This window comes from Lactuca virosa, chromosome 1 (genome assembly GCF_052849685.1).
Source record: "Lactuca virosa cultivar CGN04683 chromosome 1, Lactuca_virosa_CGN04683_v6, whole genome shotgun sequence".
NCBI classification, from domain to species: Eukaryota; Viridiplantae; Streptophyta; class Magnoliopsida; order Asterales; family Asteraceae; genus Lactuca; species Lactuca virosa.
In genome coordinates this window covers 205,279,369-205,291,166 of record NC_136426.1, presented here as the reverse complement: position 1 = coordinate 205,291,166, position 11,798 = coordinate 205,279,369, and positions in this window count along the sequence as shown.

Here is an 11,798-nt window from a genome sequence, read left to right as displayed (position 1 = left end):
CCCCACAACGGTTGGACTCAAACAAGAGCTGCTAAATAGGGCCAGACCTAACCTTCTGAAATTATTTACTCCTCATAATATGTAACTTAACATATTCGTTTACTAGTTAATTAAAGATAACTAGAACTCCTAATAGCACATAGCAAGCAATATTCAGGCGTTGAGTAACCCCAAACCAAGCATATCCTATCCAGGCTATCATATCACTGACTACTCAGTACTATCATGCAGCTCAAGAAGCTCATACAACAGGCATATTAGGCATCTTCCTATATCCTTAGTCGTATTCTAGCAAGCAATTCACATATACATAGAATAGGCATAAAAGGCATCCTTCCTAGATCCTTCGTCCTATTCTAGCATGCATTTCTCATATTATTATCATATCATAACATAAAATGTATGGGTATATTGGGGAAAACTTACTTGAGCTCAGCCGGTCGCACGCATGGTTATCCATTCGCACTTGTACTCGGGTATCTCTGGTTGTGGCAGCAAACCCGAGGGCTTCTGATATTCTACTTTCATCTTGGCTCAAGTCAGGCACTTGCCCACATAGGTAGCGATTTCGACTTTCATGTTCGGCCACCCATAAAGCTTCTTTAGGTGCTTCGTTCATGACAACAACTGGGATGAACGCAGTATCGAGTCTTGTGTGCTTCGTTCATGACAACAACTCTGAACTGTAACATCCGAAAATTTAAGATCAAAAATTTTGTTATTAATTAAGTTACTTATAAAACAGTTTACTGAAAAACATCATCAATATCATACTAATCCATAAAAACCATAATCACATGTCTCAAAAAATCATATCATCAATAGTAATAATGACAGAGTACAATCCCATGGATCTCAAAATGTGGAAATCGTGTGTGTGTGATGCGTTGCTACCATGCCAGCTCTTTCCCCTTCGACGAAGAGGTACCTGAAACCAAAACTGAAAACCATAAGCGCAAAGCTTAGTGAGTTCCCCCATCATACCACACACCACATAATGCCTATCCCTCGGTAGCTTTCAACCGGTATTTGTCTGGCCTAATTGGGAGCTAGGCTCCCCTTCGGTATCTTTCTGCCGATAACCAGGAACTAACGTCCCCTTCGGTATCTTTCAACCGATAACCAGGAGCTAACCTCCCCTTTGGTATCTTTTAACCGGTAACCGGGAGCTAACCTCCTCTTCCGTATCTTTCAACCGGTAACCGAGGACTATTTCACCCTTACCACTATCACATAATAACATATCATGATTATACTGCTAGGCATGCGTGGGTACTGTCAACCCCTCCAGTATCTTTCAACCGGTAACTAGGGACTATATCACCCTTACCGCTACTAACACATATGTCATAGCTGTTGGATTAATGTCTAAGTCCATAACTATATTTGGTATGTACTTGACCCGACCCGGCATGGTCCATTTGGGTTGCACTTCACCGGCACAATTTATATGGATAGTCTTTTGAGAATAGTATATTTATGATTTATATTAATATATTATAAGTTCTAATATATTAATATGGAATCATATTATTTAATTAGTATTGATCAAGACTTAATTTAGTGATCAAAAAGAACTAATTAAATATGGACTCTTATATATATGGAATGGGCCAAGTTCATTTAGGTTGGGCTAAGCTTTCATGGATGGTCCATGGAGCTTTTAACCCATGGATCCTATGTAAATGAAAGGTCATGGGTATTAGGGCTTACATGGATGTAACCCTAATCCTCCATAATATATAAAGGGGTCCTTGGCTCACAAAATTGGCACAAGTGTGTGAAAAATAAGAGTGGGCCGATTTTAGTGTGCATACATATTCTCTCAAGTTCTTCCAAGGTGTTTTGGTGATTTGTGATTCTATTTGAGGCTTCCACACTATTGGGGCTAAGCTCTTAAAGATTGAAGACATCAAGCTACATCAAAAGGTATGTCATCTAACTAGAACTTTGTAGTATAGGTGCTTCATAATATGCTAGTTAGGATGAAACCTTGGAATAGTTAATATTTGAATGTATAATAGAGAAAACATAGATCCAAGGTTTATAGGGTTGCATGTACACCATAGGAGTGTTAGAATGCTGAAAACCCAACAGTGGTATCAGAGCCATGGGTTGTTATTGATGCAAATGTATTTTTTTTTCAAGTTGAAGGAAAAAAAAAGAAAAAAAACATGATGTTTGTCAAATTTTATGATAATTACTTGATTTTATGAAAAACTAACTATTTATAAAATTTGAGTCACTTTACTACAAGAGTTGAATTAGGTCAATTTATTAAAAGATAGAATGATATGATTATTTTATTTTATTTGTTTTAAAAGTTTGATCTAAATGGTTTTAAGGAGTTACAAATTTTGTCATAAAATTTTGGAACTCAAAAGTTATTTTGAAGTTATGATCTTAAGAGTTTTGAAACTTCCATAAGTTATGGATGTGAAATGTCTCATTTATTAACTCTTTAGGTTATGAATTCCAAGAGTCTTCAAGAGATAATTGTCAAAGTTTCAAGATTTGTATTAGTTTATATGATTATCTAATTTCTTGAAAATTGTTGATGTGAATTATCTTTACTTATGAGTTTAATCTAGATCATAGAAAAATTATTTGATTATTGTGTTAATTGGAATATTTGATCTTAATGGTTTTTATGAACTCCATAACTTGTCCTCAAGTTATGGAAAGTGAAGAGTTTTTCTTTTTAAAGTGTCATTAAGTCTCATAGGTTATGAAAATAGAAGAGTCACTATTTTTAATGTCATCATTAAATGATTTAATGTCTTCCATAACTTGTCCTCAAATTATGGAACTTGAATTTTTTTTTTCATTAAACCTTAATTAAACTCATAAGTTATGAAATGAAAAGTTTTGAATAGTTTCAAAACTTGCCCTCAAGTTTTGGAATTTGTAAAGTTTTCACTTATGAATATTTTAATTCCAGGTTAAGCCCTTAGAATTTTAAAAGTTAAAATTCAACCCTTATACTTTATAATATTATAAGTTAATAATATTTATATATATGTATAAGAGTAAAGTCGTCTTACCATTAGTAGGCCTCATTCACGAAGCCGGTCTATAAGGGGGGTATAAGGTTACTGCCTATAAAATGGCAGTTTAATGGGTGTCCACTCTCACCCACCGCATCCTTGACCGGTGGAGGGTCGTTAGCCGAACGGGTAGGACAAGGACTATAATTCTCCATTCATTAAAAGTATTAATGATAAATACTAAGTAACTAAACTATTATTAATACCCAATCTTAGTTACTTAGGAAAATGTGAATAAGGTGCTAATCCATGAAATTACACTTTGCACTTTGTTTAAGCTGTTAGTGGAGCGTGTGTGGTTAACCGGCACACTAACCTGGACTTAACAAGGTAGGAAAAGGGTAACTTAATGTTTATCATAGTATCGTTGGAGCGTGTGTGGTTAACCGGCACATCGATTGAGGGGTAAATATTAAGGGTACCAAGTATATTTGCATGGTTACTTCACACCTTGTTTTGTGATCCTCGGCATCCCAATCACAAAACCTGAAGGGCACACTCGAGATTGAAACATGCCATTGAAAAGTTCAATGAATCTCAAAAGAATCTAGGAGTTTCAAAACCAATTAAAACCTAATAATACATTTCGTTTATCTTGGTGGAAATTGGTGAATCGTCATTCACCTACCTTCAAATATTCTATAGCTTGGATTACGGCATCCCTCTTCCAAGTTATAAAATAGTTTGTTGGGTCCTAGCCTTAATATATCATATTGGGTGTTATATTAAGGACTTAAATCAACTTTACGTGAATTTCTCCCATTGTTGATGTCTGGTTTAGACAACAATGATCTTCCCAAACCAAGCTTTCCTAATGCATATGACTTCCCGAGTTTGGCTCATGGAAGTCATACTTCTCTTCCTCCACCTCCTCCAATTATTCTCCCAAACCCACAAGTTCAAGGTCACTCAAGCCCTAATGGCAAGCAAGGTCTATGTGTGATCACATCTTAGAGATGAAGTCTCATATTGACAAGCCGGGAGAGTTGGGTGTCAAAGTCTTGAGAAAGTTGGATGTTCAATCACTTTCTGAGTCACATAGTGAGTTCCTTTGGGACTACTATGAAACAGACTATGACATGAACCTTAATGATCATATCTATTTGCTTGGTGTTGCTAAATCAGCAATGATTTGGAACGATAGTAAAGCAAATTTGATTAGAAGATCAACTTCCCAAAAACTTTATGGACAGTGACAATGGTGATACTGGAAATCCAGAAAAAACATTCTCTTCCCAATGGAAAGGGATTGGCCATAGTCAACCCGGATGACCAAATGGTAAAGAGAAAGGCTAAGTCTGAGATAGTCCCATTACCAAAGGGTCCATATGTTTATTTTGCCAAAGGAAGGGGCGTTGATTGCAAAGCTGCGAAATTTACCTAAGGATGTTAAAGTCAATAAGTTTGACTCTACATCAGGTAGAGCCCATTATCTAACTCTGTTAAGTTCTATTCTGAGATCCTCATTACATGATGTGACTGCGTCACATGTTGATGTTTTAAGAATCAAAGAATAGAGAGAAATCTTAAAGGAAGTATATGCTGATAATGATCGCGAAGGTGGATTTCGATCGCATCAGAATTTTGAGCAGTTGCTTAAGAAGTTATGATATATTGCTAAGGAATAGATAACAACAATTTTCCATGTGGATTGTAAGGATAAGTTTTTCCGCAAAGTTTTAAAATAAAAGAAAATTGTTTAATTTTATTTATTTGAAGTATCCTTACAATGGCATTTGTGGAAAATTGTTGCTTATATGATTCCACTGACAGCAATATTGGAAAATGGATTTGATTCTTTCATTTGTGGTAGTGTCTAAATTTACCAAATCAGGAAAGTTCCTCATCACCCAAGTTTCAATTGGACCGAAACTTGGAATCATGCAAGTTGAATAGTATGATGAATGAGAACTTTCAAGCATTGGAAAATCAAGACTAATTACTTGTTCACATGGATGTGTGAGTCAAGCGAAGGACTAAAGGGATCGAGTACACATTCTTGTGCACTAGTCATGTCCACCACAAAGCTCGTTAAGACTATTTGATTTACTAAAGTTTAGTAAATATGGTTATACTTACAAGTTTAAGTATAATTCTGAAACATTGGAAAAGTCTCAATGTATGGCAGAACGAATGGGAAGAATCAAATTAGGTAGAAAGATAAAAGTTTCTCAAATCTGAAAAGATGGGAGAGCAATTTAGTATCATGTTTGTGATCATCTTAATGATTTAGAAATCATATCACAATTAGTCCTCTAAAGGTCATCTTATTGCATTCTTATGACTAAGAAGAGGAGTCATGAATTGTTGAAATGGTTAGATCAGGAAGATGAGTCATACTTCGTTCCAAAACAATTCTTAGAGTCATACTCCAAGATTGTAACTTGAGTGACATATCTTAAAGAAAGGTTTAAAACACTTGTCAATGTAAGAGTAAAAGTGTCCTACTCTTGTACATTTGAAATTGGTAAGTTGTGATGTTTTGGATAAAACAAAGACCAACTAAGGCCAATTGTGTGAAGTGTTTGTCTTGATAAAGAATCCGCACTATCTCTTGAATATTTGGCAAGATAGTCTTATATGTCAAGAGGATAGTGGGAGTCTTAAAGATCCTAAAAAGAATTTCAAGAACTAATCAAGAATAAAACCTGAGGTTCTTCACTAGCACACGACTTGAGGTTTATAAACTATCGTGTTGACATATTCTGTGCCCATTCCAGTTAAAGTTGGCTTTGCATAGGAGTTCTGAAAGTTCTTAATTGGCTGCATAACAACTTCGAAGCAATGGCAGGCCCTGTACTGCCAGGTGGCAAGAAGTTAAGATTGCATAAGTTCAGTCCATATGAGTTTGGATTTGTCATTATCCTTGTCTTGTGACTATGGTTTTGACGATTTACATGGATAAGAACACATACACCATAAAATCTAAGGGTCATAAGGTTTCTCTCCGATTCATGAAAATGATGGTGAGGAAACACTTCCACCAAGTAGATTTGAAGCAGATGGCAAAAGGTCTAAACAATTGAGACTATGATTACGGCATCCCTTTTCATAGTTCTGAAATTGTTTAGACACACATGCATGCTATCTAAGGAAAGGTGTATGATTTTGATAAAGTTTTATCAAAGCATCTCGTATCAGAAATCTGAATTTTGGTAAGAAAGTCAATAAAGTATTGATTTCTAGAAGTCCAGTTGATTTCTGAGTACATGTCAAAGCTAGTGGGAGCATAAGTGTTATGCTAATAATCATCATGTTAGTGGGAGCATGATAATTATTGTTAGTGTTGCAAGTTATCAATGTTAATTATAGAAAACAAAAGTTTCAATTCGTAAGGCTGCATGGATTGAAAAAGTTGTTTTGCTATAATTAAGGGAGAGGATATACTTCATTTCAGTTCTAAAGGCTTAGATTGAGACCTTAATAATCTTTAGTCAAGAATATATATATATATATATATATATATATATATATATATATATATATATATATATATATATATCAATTTCATGTTGGATTGGTTCAACTTAAGGAAATTCTATATATTGCGTTTTCAAAATTCGATTATGATTACGACATCCCTCTTCATAGTCAAATTTTGAAAACATGGCAAATAAAAATATTGTAGCAAAAGACTGGTCTAGAATCATGTCTTTATGTGAGACATTGAAAATCGTGTACCATTTGCTTTGGGTACAAGATCGATTGCATGTGCTATAACATTTGTCATTTCTAAATTTTTCCAAATGCCCAGAGGCATTAAGAAGGGAAAAGGTCTAGAATTGGATATGACTAAAATGATTAAGCAATTGTCGAGGACAATCTGAGGTTTACCAAAGATTGGTTGCTCAGGGACAGTTGGAAGTATAGTGCTAGTTTTAGAAGGACCATATTGACATATTCTGAAAAGAGGCATCTCTTATTCAGAAGTGATAGTCAAAATGAGAATATGGAGTTGTCTCCATAGGTGGAAGTTATCTGTGTAAGATTAGAAAACTTAATGCAAGAAGCATGTCCAAAGCAATGTACTTTGAATATGAGACTTAGTTTCCATGGAGTTGATCTCCATTGGAATACCTTATAATGACTGTTGACAAGTCTTTGTGACTTTGTACATATTCATTACAGGAGGGTCAGTGCATATAAGTTTAAAATCTAAACAGATTTCGATAAATGATAGGAATTTGAAATTCTCACATTTTTCGATAAGGATTTGGGAGTGTGAAATTAGAATCATTGAAATTATGTTCAATTGGTTTATTTCACAAAGTAAGGATCATAGACAAACATAGAGTGCATACTTGGTGTATGGAAAAGCTATTGTTTAAGAAAAACATAGTGTACATGCTTGGAGCATGGGACAACTAGTGTTTTTAATTCAAGTATAAAGTTGATAAAACCGAAACAATGAATAATGAGTAATCAGTATGGTGATAAATAAAAGTGTTTATTTATATTCATAGGGTTTGATACGATATTTGATTCATTTATTCTTGTGTTTCACTTTGCATGTTTTGACTTCCAAAATAACTAAGTCGCTCTTCCTGAATGATTAAGTTATTCAAACCATCCACAGTCGGTCATATGTTGGAAGTAGATATGAATCAAGACTGTCATGGGTTGGTTTGTAGAGGTCCAAGTTGGTGGACAAAGTGGTGCTACAACACTCATGAGTGCTCATAAGTTCTGAGTATTGGATTCAACCCACGCTCATTTGAATCACTTCATGGATTTTATCACGAGTGATCATGAGACGATAATATCTTATATTCTTAAAACCTAGAGATATGAGTTGTTACTATGAGTTAGTTATACACTGATTGCACGAAAACGCATTGGTAACTCGATGTTATAAAACGTGCCTTTGTGTATGATTCAACAAGTAGTAGAACAAGCCATATGAGTCGAAGTTTATCCATTCCTTTTACCTTCGGGATAAAAGCGATATCTGTGGGCCCCTCGATGATTTAGCGATGATACATGTGAGTGCTTGGCCAAGCCAGAACTGATTTGATTTGTTCAATCAGTCAGTCATCATAAATCGAAATCCAGGAAACAACAAATGGACAGAGAGAATGATTATACTCCATGTCTCAGTCCATATGATATCTAGAATGGAGGAATATATGATCCCTTATCTAATGGACAAGTCATTGACAAAGTCAGAGTTCGACAGCGGCTTTAAGAGCTACGATTACCAGTTAGGTTTTGAAGTCATACTCAGTAATAGTTTTAGACTTATCCAAGTGGGAGACTGTTGGATTAATGTCTAAGTCCATAACTATATTTGGTATGTACTTGACCCGACCCGGCATGGTCCATTTGGGTTGCACTTCACCGGCACAATTTATATGGATAGTCTTTTGAGAATAGTATATTTATGATTTATATTAATATATTATAAGTTCTAATATATTAATATGGAATCATATTATTTAATTAGTATTGATCAAGAATTAATTTAGAATTAATTAATTGATCAAAAAGAACTAATTAAATATGGACTCTTATATATATGGAATGGGCCAAGTTCATTTAGGTTGGGCTAAGCTTTCATGGATGGTCCATGGAGCTTTTAACCCATGGATCCTATGTAAATTAAAGGTCATGGGTATTAGGGTTTACATGGATGTAACCCTAATCCTCCATAATATATAAAGGGGTCCTTGGCTCACAAAATTGGTACAAGTGTGTGAAAATAAGAGTGGGCCGATTTTAGTGTGCATACATATTCTCTCAAGTTCTTCCAAGGTGTTTTGGTGATTTGTGATTCCATTTGAGGCTTCCACACTATTGGGGCTAAGCTCTTAAAGCTTGAAGACATCAAGCTACATCAAAAGGTATGTCATCTAACTAGAACTTTATAGTATAGGTGCTTCATAATATGCTAGTTAGGATGAAACCTTGGAATAGTCAATATTTGCATGTATAATAGAGAAAACATAGATCCAAGGTTTATAGGGTTTCATGTACACCATAGGAGTGTTAGAATGCTGAAAACCCAACAATAGCATCCTAGGACATAAAGCATATCAGTTAACAACATACCTAATAATTATCACAAAGACAATCATCTCTACTATAATCTCTTACTAGTGGGCTGGCCTTGGTGCCTTTGACCCACTTCTACTGGAAGGTAACTCACCTCAATGTCGTGCAGTCTGAACTGTCCTCGATGTCGGGATCAACTCCTCTTAACTCCTGCACATAAAAACCTTCCTTAGTTTACCTTTAGATGCCCCTAACCCTTACAACGGTTACTCAGGTCAAAGCCAAAGTCAAGGTCAACCTCTTGGTCAAATTCAACTTTGGGTCAAAGTCAACGTCTGGTTGACTCAACTCGCCGAGTTGACCCAACAGCTCGCCGAGTCCCGAAATCCTCAAAACACTAAAACCTTGAACAACCTCAAAACACAATCTCTGAAAACCTCTGATGCTTGAAATGATCGGTCATCAGCAATCTCGACCTCTAAAGGGCAATCCAACATGCCCGAAGACTCAGGGAACATCTTACAAAGGGCAAGAGTGACAAATGAATATGGCTCTACTAAAGCTTAGAAAAGGTAGAAATGAACCCTAACTAGAGATCTGAGAGATAGATGGTCAGGGTTGAAGCTTTTTACCTTGAATGAACTGGAAATGAAGCAAAACCTCTGGATCTACTTGTTTCTTCTGGAACCCCCAAGCTTCTACTTCCTTCTTCAAGCTTAAAATAACCATAACACACAAAAGTGGCTCAAGAACAATCCAAGTGTTTAGGGTTTCGAGTTAGGGCTTTTCTGGATTGAGAGAGGTGATGGAGGCTGGGTTGGGACCATATTAGGCGTTTAAAATACATACCGGGAACCAGGTGTTACATGAACCCTCCGAACTTGGGTGTCCAGATCCGATTCATGAGATAACGAACTCCATCACCCTTGACCTCCAAATTTTTATCCATTCCTCTCAAGGATTCTTCTGAGACATTTTCAAGTTTCAAGGCTTCCAGCTGGACCTCTTTGATTTGGGTGGATATGTGTGAATGGATAGTTATGGTGAACGACTTTACTCGACGGCCTGAGTATTCTTTTCGGCTGAGGGCATCTAAATTTCACATTCGTAATCGTTTAGTAGCTCTACCCATTATCGTTGCCTCATGTTGAGTTCCTTTTGATCGAAGTTGTGCTGGAGACTTTTATGGTCCATGAAGATTGTGCATTTCGTGCCATAAAGATAGTGTCTACAGATTTTCAAAGCAAACACAACGAATCCTAGTTTGAGGTCATGCGTGGTGTAGTTACATTTGTGAGTCTTAAGTTGTCTTGAGGCGTAGGCAATGACCTTTCCTCGTTGCATGACCACACACCCCAAACCTTGATTTGAAGCGTCGTAGTAGAACATAAAGTCATCGGTTCCTTCTAGAAGAGACAGGATCGGGGCGTTGCATAGGGATTTCTCTAGTGTCTGAAAAACAGCATCTTGTTTCTCCTCCCAGTCGAAGGTTACACCCTTTTGGGTCAAGGTGGTGAGTGGCTTTGCGATCTTAGATAAGTTCTTTATGAATCTCCTGTAGTAGCCAACAAGGCGTAGGAATTGACAGATTTCTGTAGGTGTTCTTGGTGCTTTCCAGTTCTCAAGTGCCTTTATTTTGGAGGGATCCACATGTATTCCCTCTTTGGTGACCACATGATCCAAGAAGTCCACCTCTCGGATCCAAAACTCACATTTAGTAAACTTGGCATATAGCTTTTCCGTCCTCAATGTCTCCAGGACTTGTCGTAGATGTTGACTGTGCTCTTCCTTACTTCATGAATAGATCAATATGTCCTCGATGAATAATATCACAAATTTATCTAAGTAAGGTCGGTACACCCGATTCATCAGGTCCATGAACACAGCTGGTGCATTTGTCAATCCGAAGGGAATTACCACGAACTCGTAGTGACCGTAGCGGGTCCAAAACACCATTTTGGGAACATCTTTCTCTTGGACTCGTAGTTGGTGGTAACCCGACCTCAGATTGATTTTTGAAAAGTAGCATGCTCCCAGAAGTTGGTCGAATACTTCATCGATTCGGGGTAGAGGATATCGATATTTGATGATGAGTTTGTTCAACTCACGATAGTCAATACACATGCGAAAAGATCTGTCTTTCTTCTTAACGAACAGAACTGGTGCTTCCCAAGGTGAGAAGCTTGGTCGGATAAATCCTTTGTTCAGTAATTCATTTAGTTGGCTGGATAATTCTTGCATTTCGGCCAGAGCCAATCGGTATGCGGACTTGGCTATAGGGGTGGCTCCAGGAATTAAGTCAATTCTGAACTCGACTTGTCGTACAGGAGGTACTCCCGGAAGTTCTTCTGGGAATACATCAGGTTAGTTACTAACTTTCATAAAATCATTGATTTCATTTACCTCCTTCTTTTTTCAACAACGTGTGCTAGGAATGCATGGTACTTCTTGCGCAGATAGGTCTGAGCCTTGATGCACGAGATGATTTTGAGACTTGTGCTAGGTTTATCGTCGTAGATGATTAGGGTCTCATTATTTGGTAAGTTGAGTCGAATAACTTTTTCGTAACATAAGATATCGACGTGGTGAGGACTTAACCAATCCATACCAATGATGACTTCGAAACTCCTTATTGTGACTGGCATTATATCGATTTGAAAGGAATGATTGTTTAGAGTTAGAGTGCACCCGATGTACACGTCTTTAGTGATTTCAGTTTTTCCATTTGCCATTTCTACGGTGAGTATTTTGTTAAGTGTT